A 16,974-nucleotide genomic window follows, 5' to 3' on the forward strand; every position below is an offset into this window, starting at 1 on the left:
AAAAACAAAGAGAATACTATCGACACCCATCGCCTTGGACAAGATGGCACAATAGTTTCAGACACCCGTTCGATATCGCCAGGTCTACTACTAAACTCGGCTTCGAATCAGAGTGACACCCATCGACAATCTTTCAGTATCACGTCTCTTAGTGATCAACAACTGTCGCTACTGCAACTCTCCCTCGGTATCGTAACCCTAAGCGACCATTGCCCAGCACTCGGTATCGCTTCTCTCTTAACTATCGCTCTAGGCATCGCCTAACGAGGTCCACCTAAATTGCATTGCGAGCCATACGTGATGTTGACAAAAACTGAGCATCGCCATATAACCAAAACCGAACGCTGCTATGCTTGCTTTCACCTCCTATATATGTAATAGGGGAACAAGTCTTTCTCCTTATCTCTAGTGCTGGGTATTAAGCCTTCTCTGAACAGAGACCATAACACCAAGAAAGATTAAAGCTTTGTGAACTCAGAGAGGACCTTTTGATGTCTCTATTCTTGGCTCTCTGTGTCTGTGTGGTGGAGATGATATATCACCAATCTTCGCACCAAGAGTGGGGGCTAATATATATACAGCATGCCAATTCCCCAGCTGCTGCAATTCCAAGAGCCAAGGATATCAAGTTGCAATATGGGCAATTATATGCACTGATAAGCACAATTACTCTGCGCACCTATCTACAATCTTTCGTCTAGGAATCAAGCTGTGTCCCTCCCCGCCGAGAGTCTAACATATCTGCAATCTAGACCTCTGAGGCAGAGAAGAAACCGACAGCGAGAAAGCAAAGCTAAGTCCTTCGATTATATAATTTCTGATTCTCTGCTCTATCTTTTCGAGTCATTATACTTGTTGCACAGCACAACGACACAAAGCATTATCAATTATTACTGACACTAGCGTGTCTCTCTACTGGCGGCATGGGCCACGCTAGCTAATCAGCGGACACATGTTTGAAATGATTCTCAACTTATTTAACTAAGTTATATATATCGCTAGCTCCATATCCTCGTGACTAGCATGGGTTGTACACCCATATCACCCATATGTTACTTGACCAAACACAATTACACTGGTTATTATGTCAGCCATGATTCTAGATTAATCATCTCCTCTCTTGAATAATTTGTTTCTATCATACGTAACTTTATATCTTCATCATATGATACAAACATAACACTACTAGAATTATGCTCATAGACATCATTACAATTAAATCGGTGAGAAATACACGCGATGTAAAACAATGTCATTAACATCGATTCCTCAAAAACCGATTTGTATGCATATAACTGACATTGCTTTTTACTGCTGACCGATGTCTATATTTTCATTCAAAAATTTTCAAAAACGCGCTGAAAGACTAAGTTAAAAAAATTTCAAGAATGCGGGGAACAAAATTTTCATTCCCCACACTTATTGTTTTTCCAACTCACTTTATCTCTAACTTCGCAATTGAAGACTGGCGACCCATTTTCTCTCTTGCTATTCCCTGAACCCTAGCCCACTCCTCCTTCCTCTTCCACTCTCTTTCCATAGCCACCACCACTTCCCTCTCCTCTGCTCACTCTCGTTACTAGCTCTCTCTCTCATTGACCGCCTCCGCCCCCTTGCTGGCGCCATCACCTCCATGAGTAAGCTCTCTCTCTCTCTCTCTCTCTCTCTCTCTCTTGGATCTCAGAAGACTGAAAGAAGGCAAAGAACCCTTCTCTCAATCTCTCTCTCAAATTGGGGAAATCGATTGCTTCTATGAACCAATCCTTCTCTCAATCTGTCAGTCAAATATGGGAAATCAATGGCTGCTGTGAGGGTTGAACGCAAATATTTTCACTGACGCTACTTCTCCTTGTACCCCTACAAGCTCGAAGAGGTCAACATCAAGTGCGGCGAGATCTCAAAATTTACGGATCTCAAACCCGGCAGCTGTTCCAGTCTCACGCTCCACCTTCTTCATTTTATACATCGAGGTGAGGAATCTTGTTTCATCACTTTTCTCCTTAAAATTTGTATGGGTTTTCTTAAATTTGACTTCTTTATACTTTAGCTATCCATGTAATTGGCTCTTCATAGCTGCTTCAATATATTCTCAATTAATCATTCATCCCTTTGTTGCAAAACGCATCTACTTGGGCTCTGATAAGAACCATATAGAGCTCTCATTGTACTAGTTGCTATATTCTATCCATGGTAGCGGTCTCTCTCTTTTCCTCTGCTACTAGTCTTCCCACCCTTTGGAGCTCGCTGTCACCGCCATTGCCTCGAACTGAAGAAGCTCTCGGTACCCTGTAAGTGAAACCTACTCTACTTTTTTGTTACCGGTCAATTTCTCCACAAATTGTAATCTGATATGTTTGTCCTGGTTTTGTCCATGTAAACGTGTTGCATATATCATATCCATGAAGACCCGGTAGAACTCGTTTTCTGAATAAGTGTTCAGTTTCAACAATTTTTTCTGTACAAGCTTCCTTGCCGGAGAATAGCGATAGATTTAAAGTGGAATATACTCCTTGGATGATTCACTATGCCAAAAAAGCCTTCAGACGACAGATATGATCTGTCGTCTGATGAAGTAAACATCTGTTGTCTAGGTGGCTGCCGTCTCTAAGCCACTCAGACGACAAATATTCTCCGTCGTTGATAATGCACTCAGACAACAGATTCAGTTTAAGGTACTGTCGTCTGAAGTACCTAATATTGAAGAATCAGGGTCTATCTGTCGTCTGAAACATCTTACCACTACATATTAATATCGTTGGAAATTCACTTCATCGACAAATTAAAAAAATAACCGTCGATGTAGTTAATGTAACATGACGGAGTTTTTGTTGTTTCTGTCGTTTGATTAAACCAATATTGAAGCCTAGTTGATGCTTCTGTCGTCTGATTGAAAGCACAATGACAGTTATATGTCAACTGATTTCGTATGCAACAACATTTATACCATGAGTTATGTTGATTGAGATTTGTTTGGACTATATATAATTCTGATTCTTGTGGTTAGATTTGATTTCCAACTACGGTTTTAGTTTTTTTATGTTGTCTGAATCTCACTTGGAGTATAGTCTTACTCAAATTTCTGTTGTCTGAAGTAGTATTCATTCTCATTTTTCTGTCGTTTGATTGGACTTTCAACTATTGTTTTAATTATGTTCTGTTGTTTGAGTGTTAATAGAAATACAAGAGCCATTTAATTATATTGTTTGAGAGTGATTAGAAGTATACTTTTATGTTGTTTGAAGTAGTTTGAAATAATAGATTAACCACCTACTTCTGTTGTCTGGGTGTTGTTTGAACTCCACTTTTTTTGTTGTTTGAAGTAGGTAGAAACAACGTATCAACCACCTACTTCAGTTGTCTGAGAGCTGTTTGAACTCTACTTTTGTGTTGTTTGAAGTTGGTAGAAACAACAAATGATCTATTTGTTTCTGTTGTTTCTATTTTCTTGATACAACATAAATTGTGAAACCTGCATATATCTGTTGCCTTTCAATCATTTCAACATCATTCATTTACAATCATCAAAACCATAAAATTGGACTAAAATCAGCATTCAAAATGATGCCTAGTTTTCATTGCATCAACATCATCCAAAATACAATCCATAGTTCCAACTCTAAACCTAGCCAATAGTTACATAACGATCGAGAGAACCAAAAAACCATCTTATCTCGATCATTTACCTAATGCACTAAGTCAAAAACCTATAAGGTAAAGAAAGAGTAGCTAGGCAGAGCAACTGCATGCATAATTTAGGTTCATCAACACTTTCCATCAGTTATATATAAATGCACAAAAGCAGTTCCAAGTGCTACTCATCTACCTTAAACAGAACCAAAGTTAGAACTGCATAACATGATTTTCCCATTCAGCTCGAACCACATCAATATCCTCCTGTGTGTAAGCAAGATTTGATTTCCTTTCCCACTGGAACAAGCAAATGCAGCAAGTTATTATGATGCAATCAGATTTCAGATTATAGGCATATTTCAGTTTTGGACATAATAAAGTTCATTAAATTTGAGAAGCAAATGCAGCAAGTCCATTATATGGAAGTACCTATGATGAAATACCTCTAAAAGCAGCAAATTATGCAGTTGATCATTCTTACCTTGGTAGCAAACTCCAAGTTCTTGTCCTCCACAATTTCTTTCATATAACGCATGATGAAATAACCACAGGTCTTAGAATCAGTTTGCTCCGGAATACCCTGAAAATAATAATTTAAGATTAACCATCGGGAAATATACCATACCATATGAGGAAGTACGACTTAATGGAGACTACAAAAATTCCAACCAACTTACAGCAAGATTCTTCCATTAGATTATTTTCCTTCCTTTCCTACCCTTTTGGGCATTGAAGATTTTAATGGAGCTTGAAAATGATGATCACAAAAATTATAATTAGTAAGCAGCAAGTTCAGTACATGAAGAAACAACATCAACTTATCAATATAGTAAAAAAAAAATTGGAAAGCAGACTTACTTGTCGACAATAGTTTTCCATTCACCAGCACAATCGCTTTTTTAGCGGATCTATGAAATGCACGACTTCTTCATCGGGGTTCACCACCGACAACATCCAATGAGCACTATAGGAAAAGATGTAAAATTTTTTTTTTTAAATAAGTCCATTAAATCTATACATAGAAGCTATCAACAAGCAATATAACATGCCTAACATTGTAGTAATACTGATTACATACCCTGAGTTATATGGAACCAAAAATATTTGCCCCGGTTTTCCTAACATGTGCAGATTTGACATAGACCGTGCCCGTTCAGTGGGATTTCCACATCCAATTATACCGGTGGGTGCAGGGTTGATAAGGCCAACCACATCCAATTCTATAACACAATGAAACATGCTAAACCAGAACTATAAAATTCCAATAATTCATGTGCTTCCAGAACAGAAAGTTCACAAAAATAAAAAGAAGAACGAACTCTGTGATGATTATAAATACTTACCTTCAATTTGTTTAAGTCAGAGCTAAGCCAATCATTTGCTTCCAATGCTAGCCTAATGAGCCTAACTCCAAGCTTTCACTACATAGCACCAACAACAACATAAAAACATGATCAGCAGTATGTAGTATACAACAAGTTCAGATTGCACAAATAGAATAAAACAAAAAATGATGGATGTAACAGAATAGCTTAAGGGAAAGATATATTTCTATTTGAATATCCATTTGAAAGGGAGAGCCAACTAGAAATTTTAAACATAGACCTTCGACCATTCTGGAGGGCCACAGGAGGTGTCTACGTTATTGTTACTTCATTTATTTACTTACAGGCCCTCAGATAGCCGGGCAAACTTTTCAAGGAGCAGACATAAAAATAGTGCAAAAAGGCATTTTGCAGTTTGCAGTATGCATTACCTCTATCTACACCTGAAGATACTAGTATTAAACAGTAGTGTGGTACTAGACTAGTAGATATATGAATTCAACAAAAACTAGTTCTGCCTATACTAGGAAAGTAGTAGAGTACCAAACTTTATTGTTTTTGTATAAATGAATTGAGATATTTGATTTTGCTACCCCTTACCTAGAAACTTTTGTAGTTATACAGATATATAGAACATTCCCATGCTTTGCATAAAAACATATAGTAATAGCAAAAACCAATATCAAAATGAAGCTAAAGACTCAAAATTTGCATAAAAACACATTATTAAAGAAATGCAACATACGAAACTTCACATTCTCCTACCAAGCATATATACGTGATAACTCATTCAAACCCAAAAAAGAGTATCAAACATGCAAATCTTAGAACATATTAGAAACGTGTCCCCTCGGATTGGAATAAGTTTTAATAGAATCTTTACTTCCTCTACTTGAGTCACAGTGCAAAGCCTCCAAGGACTTGGGTCTACACCGTTTTCCTTCAGCTGCAGAACTACTTTGTCTAAACATCTGTAATGCCGAAAAATAGGATTTAGCTTGGAGAGCTGGATATTAAAACTGATGTCACGTATATAATTCTAGAAGAGTAGTAAAATTTTAAAAAAATATACATAAAATTGTTCAGATTCGGAATGCAATTAGATTTACCCAGAAGAAGAACCAAAAGTAATGAAGTATTGAACCAATGTAATCACAAAAAGAGCCAAATAGGTTCCTGTATACCTGAAAAATGATAGAATAGAAAGATAAAGAAATAAGAAAGACAAAGCATGACAGGAAAACACTCATAAAGCAATTCAATTATGATGACCCAGTTAGTTGTGCCCTTTAAGTATATTTATTTTCACATTTCATATGTTCCACCAATTTGTTTGCAATTATAAATTGCCTCCTTTTACACACAACACAATGCACACATTGCTGAATATATAACAAGCTCTACCTAATTTACACTAATTTGAGACACCAATTGAAACCCATTTGTGCATATATGATAAAGTTAACTTCCTGATCCTAAATTCAGAATTCCAATTACTTGTCTTCCCATTTCAATGCAACTGGAATAGGGGATATCCATTCAGAGTAACCCAGTGCACAAATAGGCTATACTTTCCACTCCACAATTTGACATGCAATTAAAACACAAGATAAACAAAGAGTAAAGAAGAAATAGCATACCATGATTCTCTTTTAGTTTTCTCTATCAAACCTATCAGATGCAGCATCACAAATGCAGCTTTTAAACCCAAAGCAGACCTCCGAACGAAACCCACCAACCAAACACAAAAAGTAACAATATTCCCATGTAAGAAAAAAGTCAAGCTCCACCAAAAAAAACAACAAAACTAACAAAAAGAAACGACCTTTGGTTGAGTTGGGATTCAACATAACTAAGTAACAGTAAAGATTACGTTTTTAATTTCTGGCTTTATGAAAAATCCAAAAAGGGTGTTGAAGAAAAAGCTCACTTGGATCGGAGAGGCAAGGAAGACACTGAAAACTGGAAAACATAATCTTTGAAACTTGACTTAATTGGCAAACTTTGCCAATCGACCTGAAAACTTAACATGCATAACTAGAGAATTTAACAACCTGGCTCAACAAATTGAGATTCATATAAACCAAACTCGCAGGTATAATACCAGACAATCAAACTGAATAAACAAGCTCACGGACTCGCATGTATAATCCAAACAATTAAACAATCAGCAATTGTTTAAGTAAACGTCAAACAACCATCACTCCATTAACAAAGCATCAATTCCAAACAATAAGCAATTGCAGCAAGCCAGCAACCATCCAATCAATAAACCCAAACATAGATTTCATATACCCAATGTCCCAATCAATAAGAAGTAAAAATTTCAAAAAACCCAACAGAAAAAACGAGGAACTGAATCTCAGGCATCAGAGATAGAGCCATGGAGGCTGAAGATTGAGAGGGAGGAGCATTATTGGAGAGGAGTCAGAGCCTTAGATTTTGATTAACCATAAACCATCCCAAATCGAAATGAACCATAAACCATCCCCAAATCCATAAACCAGAATAAAACCCAATTCTATTTCAATCACCCCCTCTCTAAATCGTTATCCCAAATCTAATTTCAAAGGAAACCTCCAATTCCATATCCCAAAGAAACCCTAAAACCCCAAATCGATATCCCAAGGAAGCCATAAAAGCCAACACAAATCAAGGTCGAAACCCTAAGCCGAAGAATAAGACTTACCGTGAAATCATTTGTGAAATCGAAGTACTCCACCAACAGTGTCTTGTTGACCTAGATTGGGGAGAGGTTGATGAGGCTCTTCTATGTAGAAAACCTAGATCAAGGAGAGAATAACCATAATTGGGAAAGGGAAAGAATGTCTCTGATCGGGGGAGGAGAACCAAAATGGGGAGCTACAGTTGCTCGGGGGTGTAGCTCAGGGAGAGGGAAAGAAGGTTTATGTTTTTTTGACCAAGTTTTGAGAAAACTCGGGGTACAGGCATCTAGTTCACATTAAGTTTTAGTTCAACCAAAAATAATTTTTTGGGCAGATAAGGGTAAATAATTTTTCCATTTACTCAGACAACAGAATCTGTTGTCTGAATTTTCTAAATTATAACAAACTTGAAAAAGTTGAATTGGTGTTGATTTTGATACCATTTAGATGACATAAATAGTTAAAACTATTGTCTAAATAGTTAAATAGTTAGACAACAGAAAAAACGTCTTTTGTCATATAAGGGGTATGGTATGAAGCATTTTTTGACATAGTGATTGTTGGATTGGGTAACCCTAGAAATAAGTACCATGGAACTAGGCACAATGTAAATTTTCTCATGTATTTATTTGTTTAGTTATTTTTGGATTATGTGCTATGCAGAGACTAAGCTTTTTCATGTGGTTTTAGCATCTCAGGTTGGTTTTGAAATGATAGATAGTATTTCCAAAACGCAGGGCATTGTGATGAATACAATTCAGTTAAAGGCACTGGTTGGAATAGGTCGGTCTTCAGTCCTTGTAACTTTTATGTTCATACTCTTATACGTGTTGGTGTTCATTCAGATTTCTTGGTGTGATCAGTAGAGGTTCCATTGGAGAGGTACCAATTTTGGTGGTGAAGCCTCAAGCTTACATGAATTATAGTGGGGAAGCAGTGTGTTCTCATCATCTTTGTTTGCTATCTTGAGTTAATATAGGTTCATTTTGGTGTTATATTCTTTTGATCGTGTTTTATTACTTTATACCTTAAACTCTGGGACATCCCAAAGGAAATGACTGGGTTTGCTTTTTGTGTAATGTTTTAATCTTGTTCCTTTGAATACTTTCTCCTTTGCAGAGTTTCTTTTGAGTTTCAACATAATTTTTGTGGTAGATCAATATATGCAGAGGGTACAGTTGATGCTGTAATTTTTCTTGCTAAGAAGGCAAGGTCTCTCAAACCGTGGAATTAAAAGTCTGTATTGTTTGGTTCCATAACAAGTTCAGAAGATGCTCCAGCATATGAGAAAAAGTAAATTAAAATGACCGATTCATATATAGAACTCATGTGAACTTATGACAGAAAAGTTAAATTTCAAAGCTAGTTTAACTATTAAACCTTGAACCTTGACAATCTAAATAGTATGTGAACTTATAATAGTGTTTAGGTTTTCAAAGATGATCTTATGGTTTACTCTTCATCTGCAACCTGCATATTATGTACATGGCCTTTCTTCATTTGTTCATTTTGTTCATTTTTGTTTGTTTGTTTTGGGTTATCTCTCCGTGTCTATTTTACTCTTGTAGACCAGAATAGTGTTATGAATTCTTTTGCTTGTCTCGTATTGCAAGTGTGAGATACTGGATTTATCTCACGTGATTAATATTTACATAATTGGTGCAGACGCAGTTCACGATGGAAACCATAATAGCTCTCATTGAGAAGGTATGGCCATCTCACTGCTAGTTTTGTAACATATTATCAATCTTTATATGGGTAATTTCTTCCTTGCTAGCTGACTCTGTATGTTTTCAAGTAAGATAGAAAGTGAGTTTGACGAGTCTTCTCATAAGTTAGATGCAGGCTCAATTTTGTTATACTGAAGATGACTAGTAAAAGTTCAGGTGAAAATTGAAGGGGGTTGGTTCTATATATAGTCCTACGAGAAAGTGTGCAACATTATGTTTTTGTTTGCAATAGTATCTTTAACCTTGTTGGAGATCTTATTTATTAATTGTGGACACAATATCCTTTAGCTGTAGCTGTCAAAACCAGCAAGGAGGAGTTTTTTATATAAACAAAATTGTTAGAACCTCATATCAGAAAAGGAATGAAAAGTACTACTGTTTATAAAGCCCAAAACCAAATTGCTCACATCTTAGTGTGCCGCTTGGCGAGCTCATCACACAACCACTTGTGTCCATTTTCAGCATATTGGGGTGTAACTTTTTTTTTTTTTTTTTTGTGTGGGGGTTTTTGATTTATGGATGAGGTTTTATTAATAGTACATAAATAAATACAAGTTAGTCTAACATGTATTTGCTGGTGTGGCTGTAATGCAAGAACAGGGAAAGAAGCTGGGAGAAGAGAAGGATCTCATGGAAAAAGAGGTAAATTCCAATTGCTAATTACTACTACTGGAACACAAATGTTATTGCATATATATGAGCTAGGCTAGCAAAAATTTAGCAAGGGGAATGAGGTTTGATTATATGATGGGAAAGGTAAAATGTTAGGAGGGGACCGTAAGAGAATAGCTAGAGTTAGATTTAGCTTTGGTTAATTACCATGGCCAAGTTGCAAATGACTTGCTGTTCTGGAGGTGCAAGGAGAAATTGAGTGTCGGGCTCTATATATTTTTTTTCCAAATCCTCCAAGTTTCATTACTTAAGTGTCAATTGTGTTTTGTCTTTGCTATTTCTGCTGTTAGTAACATGGTTCTTTTGTTTCTCTTTTTTGGTCTGATACCTTTTTGAGCTTAACTATATATGCATAGCGAAATTGTTCCTCCACCTACTGATAAGGTAACTATATTATTCCAATTCCAATTCCAATACTTCTACTTCTTGTTAATGTGTGTAATCCCATTGCTATTTGGTAATATGTGTATCTGATTTTTCTTGTTAGGGTGGCATCTATGAGTTTGTTGTAGATGCTGACTAGCAAAGTGATTTTGAGTAAGGCTAGCTAGATTTTTTGTAAACCATTTTGGAGTAGTTGTACTGTTGCAGCAACTGTAAACAAAACTACATGTACACTTATTGCAATAGTATGTTTTAGGCTAGCCTTGAAGTACGTAGTTAGGGTCTTTTTGCCTATTTTTTTGAACTATTAACATCTCTGATGTTGGATACAAATTAATGCAATGCCCCATATTCAAATTATTTGGAATTTCATGTTGTCAAATATGGATTAGATCGATTTTGTAGCAGCAATAATTACAAAGTTAGTGGATATCATGCTCATGTGAAGGACATGATGTACATACGTCTATTTCAAATCAGTATTAAACTACAAAAACGATGTCATTAAAGAGATGATACAGCAGATTGGAAACAAAAATCGATCGTCTCTTTTTTCAGTTCACATCGAGTTATTAAGTAAGAAACGATGTAAAACAATGCAATGGACATCGACTTTTTAAGTAAGAAATGATGTAAAATAAATCAATGGACATCGATTTATTAAATGAAAAACGATGTCTGGTATAAGGATGAACATCGGTGTCAATCTCATAAACTGATGTTTAATAGAAAAATGGACATCACTTCATAAAAAGAAACGATGTTTAACAGAATAATGAACATCGGTAGAGTAATACAAAAGAATGTAGATTCAATCTTAAATAGTGTGATATATGGCAAGTACCCGTAAAGCTTATAAACAGCAGGCAAATTTCAAAAATACCGATGTCTAAAAATATATTACACATTGTTTCTAGAATGAGTAATGATTTTAAAATTAATACTAGTGCTATTGAACCTATATTTCGTTAAGCATTAAATGCATAAATATGAAGGTTTAACAATATCTAAAAACACCAATTTGTGATCATAATAGCAGTTTAACATCGATTCTGGAATCTAATCCGATGTTTATTGTTGTATGGGACATCGGTTTTTAACCGATGTTTATTTTTTGGCGATCTTTTACATCACCCACTAACACATGGGTGCAAATTTTTTTTACATCGGTTTCTGGCCGATGAATATGAGAAAAATTCTAGTAGTGTAACCTTTTATGATTTGTTTCTATTTTATCTTAAAGTTGATCATTGCATGCCCTAATGATGCTCAACAACGATAGGTGTAGACTACACACTGTGGGCCATAGCATAAATACATCATCCTATTCCTTGGTTTTCATTAATGCTTCCCATTTCTTATGGTCAATCAATCTGAGGTTTCCTTTCAGTTCAGCTAAGTGCGCTCCTCTCGACTTGGTGCCGACATTTTGAAACCTCCGAGACTCCAACTTCTTGGCTCCCAACCATTCTCCTCTCGGTGTCCACCACTCCAACTCGGTATTGTGACTTCCGGTGTGGCAACTTGGTCACCACTCCAACTTGGTAACCCGGCACCATCTCCTTTCAGTGTCGGAAATATTCTCTCCATATCGGCAATGGAATTATCCTTGCAATCACTAATCTAATGTTGGCAGCAGTCTTTTTCTGAAAATGGCATTATGATTAAGGCTTCAGAACATGCAAGCTAGGTTTTCTGAAACTAGGGAAGCACTCATGTCTTCTGCATGTTGACAAGTTAACAGTAGTAGAATCACCAGGCTCCCACACTTCCAAATTCTCAATCCTTTCGTCATCAAATGGTTATTCTCATAAAGTTTGTAAGGAATCAACATTCGTCAATGACTAGGGCTGGTCCTAAGTTTTTCAAGGCCCTGGGCAAAAAATATATATACATCAATAAAATAAAATGAAAAAACAGAAGTCATCAATAATTGAGATCTCTAAAGAGAAGCCAAACACCAATCTACTAAACTTTGAATGTAGATACTTGAGCATAGAACAATAAAACGTGGAATCAACTTTGCTCTTGTTTTTCCTTTTCTACTCGAGATCGACTTGGAACTCCAACTTCCAATTGCACCTAATATTGAAAATTGAAAACGAATTAGCAATCAACAAAACCCAGAAATCAAGTAACCCAAAATCAAAATTGAAAAACACCTAATATGTATTTTGATTTGTACCTCAGCCTACATTGATGGAAGCCCAAAGAATTCGTATGAACACCGTAGAAGAACATAAGCATAGATAGGAGAAAGAGTGGTGATGATAAATGATGAGAAGAAATTGAAGGATTGAACAACCATTGAAACCAATTTATAGAGAATTTGCTTGATTTCAAGGTTTGGGAGAGTAAGAGACGCTGGAATAATGGCATCGTGCGTGCAATTGGAAAAAGAAGGAAGAAAAGATGCTGAAATAATTGCATCTAAAAATCTACAATTTTTTTAACGTTCCTTACTTATTTATATATATATATATATATATATATTAAATCTTATTTTAAAAATCTGGTGCCACCTCTTTGTTGTGCCCTGTGCGGTTGCCAATGTTGCCCAGCAGCAAGGCTGGCCCTGTCAATGACAAACTCATATATCAAACTCTCAATATCGGCAGCTCCACCAGTAGCCTCCTCAACTCGGCCCACCTTGGCAGCGCTTCCACCTCTCGGTAACCATCAAGCAACCCTCGGTGCCTTGCTCCATTTCAGTGCCTCGACCTATCTCAGTCTCGCTAACCAGTCTAACTCTACCAAGTACCGATAAAAGAAAAATGATCTCGGCACCCAAAGAACTGAGTTCGAAGCTTGGTGCTGCCACCAAAATTCGGACAATTTGGAGATGGCTCACTCTGTCTTCACGAAAGAGTTTGAGGGAGCGAAGGCAAATCACATCTTCTTAATTGAATGAGTCTCACCTATTGTAAGAGCAGGGACCAGTAAGCTCAGTTAGTTGGACTTGATTGATGTGCTAACACTTCTCTCCACTGAGATTAAAAGGTTGATGACTTAAAAACAGCAGGCACCCAGACTTTTACTCTAGACACCCGCTAGTCCATTGCTCTATTCTCCAAGCTCAGAATAAATCCTAGAGAAGCTCCAAACAGTGCATTTGGCTCCGAGCAGCAATCTCCTACTAATGAAAGCTAAGTATTCACACTCTCGCTATTCTTCAAATTATCAATAATCATATGCCTATATGTGTGTCTGCTGCTCCTTGTGCAAATATTGCCCATAATCTATGTACATATATCTATCGATAGCCGTTATTCATTTGCTCAAGTTCACGCCTCATATACATGTTGCAATTTTACCCAGAGCATCTCTCAATGTTAACCACGTACAAGTCCTACGTATGAAAACATAGTCTACTATGTGTACACCTTTACATCGAGGAGTATCCACCTCTCCTTAATCTTTGAATTAAACCAAACCACGTGATGCACACAGGCTTCATTGTGTTCATGGAGATGCCATGTCCAGTATTCATCTTGCACAGTCTAGCCACGTACATAAGTTGTAACCTTGATTACGGCAAATAATATATATCCTATGAATATGCATGTCAATCAGGTCACAATCAACATATATGTTGCAACCTTGCAAGGAAACGTGCATGCATATTCTTCCTTATTCCAATTTGGTTCTCACATCATGATTAATGTCTGGGCTCCATTATATATATACACAGTTGCATGGACTGTGCACTCACAATTGTTTACTATATCAATAGCTCTATATTGACATGCACATGGCAGCAACAATGAAGCATATGTCTTAGTCTTCCATCAAGAGTGAACGAATTTTCACGATACGGGAACCACAATACACATGTCCCTCTTCTAGAGCTTCAAAGACTTATTCATGCCATTGTCCAAGCACTGCCATGCTCTTGCTCATGGAAGCTGTCGATGACTACTTATCGATCACAAGGAGTCTTATATATGGACAACTCCAATCTTTCTATAATATCTTTACCACTTACGAACGGCTCCAGATAAGTTCTCACTTCCACTCTTAAGCTGAGCTAATGTTATACTTCACACGCTTTATTGATTACCACAATCTAAGAATATGCCTACAAAATGTGATTATCTTAGTAGCATATTCACTTACTATGCCTTAACGTTAATGCAATGCTTTAAATGCCTCCATGATTATTAAACGTGCTTACAAAATGCAAAGTATTATTCGCATCTCCATATTATATACATGCTAAACACACGCCATGATTTTATCTTGTTACATTGCTACATACATATATGCAATACTTGCTCCATATACTGCTACATGCTTAGCACCTCTATTGCTCATATCTACATGAAATCCCACTAGCGAGAATAGTCCTCGCTCTTGCTATAATAAATGTCCTAGATGCTGGGGGGACCTGTACACCAAACTCACCATGCTTGAATAGCATACACTCGTCATGCATGAATGACATATACTCACCATGATAAGTGTTCTCGATACTGGGGGACTTGCACACCCTACTCGCCATGCTCTAGTGGCGTACACTTGCCATGCTCTAGTAGTATCTTATCTATGCTGCAACATGTTATCTATGCTTCAGCGACCTATACTCACCGCACTTCAGCGGTATATTATCCATGCTTCAGCAATACCTCATTTATGCTTCAGCAACATATCTTCCAGGCCTCAGCGATATCTTCTCTATGCTTCAATAGTATCTCATTTATGCTCCAGTAGTATCTCACCTATGCTTTAGCAGTAACTCCCCTATGTTTCAGCTGTATATTGTCTATCTTTTAGCAGTAATTATCTATGCTTCAGCTTCATCTATGCATCAGCGATATATCCTTCATGCTTCACCGATACGTTCTCCATGCTTCAGCGGTATCTTACCTAGACCTTAGCAATATATCATCTATACTTCAGCGATTCACTATCCATACTTCAACGATGTCATATACATGCTCCGCGATATGTAATTCATGCTTCAGCGGCATCTCATCCATGTCTTAGGCGACCTACATCAGTTATACTTCCACGCGGCGTACTCACCATCTTTCGAAGGACACACTCGTCATTCCTCAGCGATATATTCAATGTACTCGCCATGCCTTAGCGCCATATACTCGCCCATACTTTAGCTTCACGCTTACACCCTAGCAGGCACTCTCTTAACTCCCCGCTCGTGCCCTAGCGACACTCAGGACTATACCCTTACAAACCTGCCTCTCTGGAACTCTACCAATTCTCCAACGATCTCAATGTATTCTCCAATGATCGCAATGTGTTCTCCAATGATCTCAATGTATTCTCCAATGATCATAATGTGTTCTCCGATGATCGCCATGTATTCTCGGATGACCGCCACTCTTCTCCAATGATCACCATGTACTCACCCATGATGGCGGTGTATTCTGTCACTACCTTTGGCAGTTTTCAAATGCAATTGACTCGATATCGCCATTTCTTATCTCTCTATATCAAAATATCACTAAAGGCATGGGTACGCTATATAGCAATCCCAAACTATTGCCTAACTCATAACCAAACCACAATAGCTCAAATCAATAATATCGCTAATGGCTGGTTGTGCTGATATAGCACTATAAGTGCTATCACTCACAAACCCTTGTATTGCCAATGCAATCAATATGAAATACTTAAATGCGATCACAATTAAATGTTTAAATGTGATCAATGTGAAATGTTAAAATGCGATCACAATGGAATGCTTAAATGTGATTAGGGTGAAATGCCTAAATGAAAGGCGAAATGTCTAAATGAAAGGCGATCAAGGCGAAATTCCTAAATGAAAGACGACACAAGTGAAATGATTAATTGAATGGCGATCAATGCGAAATGATTAAATGAATGCGACCACGACGAAATGATGAAATGAAAGGCGATCAAAATGACATGTCTAAATGAAATGCGATCAATGTGAAATGCTTAATTGCAATCACAATGAAATGGCTAAATGCAATCAAGGTGAAATACCTAAACGTGATCAAGCTGAAATGGCAAAACGAGATCAAGATGAAATAGCCAACACTGAACACCACTACAAGCACGGTTGTGGTGACATAGCCTAGAACTATCCCATAAAACACCCAATATCGCCACTAAGCAAGATTACGACACGCTCTCCTTTATATATGATATCGCCATGCGTTATCTCTCCATTATATGATATCGGCAAGAGTTATTTTTCTCCAACACGCGGTATCACCATGTTTTCTCTCTATTCTACGATATTACCATTTTTATCTCCATTACATGATATCGCCATGCTTTATTTCTCCATTACATGATAAGATATCGCCATGGCTTATCTCCATTATACAATATCGCCATGTCTCATGTTTCTCCATTATATGATTGCATGCCACTACATGCAAAACAAAAGGCTGTGTCAAGCTTAACAATAGCGATATCGCCACATGCATTCCAGCCACTATCAGCTACATTCATTATAGCCATTATCGACTTCACACCAAAATTATTATATCATCATACGCAAAAGTGGGCTGACATAGCCAAGGTTATCCCAGCATACACCAAGTGTACCAAGTAAACCTTATAGCGAACAACACC

General features: G+C 37.1%; 2 long non-coding RNA genes across 3 annotated transcripts; one reads left to right on the plus strand and one right to left on the minus strand.

Annotated features, from left to right (window-relative positions):
- Positions 1 to 1,658: 1,658 nt before the first annotated feature.
- LOC121049447 lies at positions 1,659 to 8,781 on the plus strand. Its single transcript, XR_005800243.1, has 3 exons — positions 1,659 to 1,970; positions 8,320 to 8,404; positions 8,485 to 8,781. It is a non-coding gene; the product is annotated as an uncharacterized LOC121049447 (long non-coding RNA).
- On the minus strand, positions 3,583 to 5,043 carry LOC112201968. Of its 2 annotated transcripts, XR_005800242.1 has the most exons (6): positions 4,974 to 5,043; positions 4,709 to 4,850; positions 4,489 to 4,594; positions 4,308 to 4,377; positions 4,112 to 4,210; positions 3,583 to 3,927 (listed from the first exon to the last, which is right to left on the minus strand). It is a non-coding gene; the product is annotated as an uncharacterized LOC112201968 (long non-coding RNA). The 2 variants fall into 2 exon arrangements; XR_002937020.2 differs by having other exon boundaries at positions 4,709 to 4,986.
- Positions 8,782 to 16,974: the final 8,193 nt, after the last annotated feature.

Source organism: Rosa chinensis, chromosome 5 (assembly GCF_002994745.2).
Source record: "Rosa chinensis cultivar Old Blush chromosome 5, RchiOBHm-V2, whole genome shotgun sequence".
NCBI lineage: Eukaryota > Viridiplantae > Streptophyta > Magnoliopsida > Rosales > Rosaceae > Rosa > Rosa chinensis.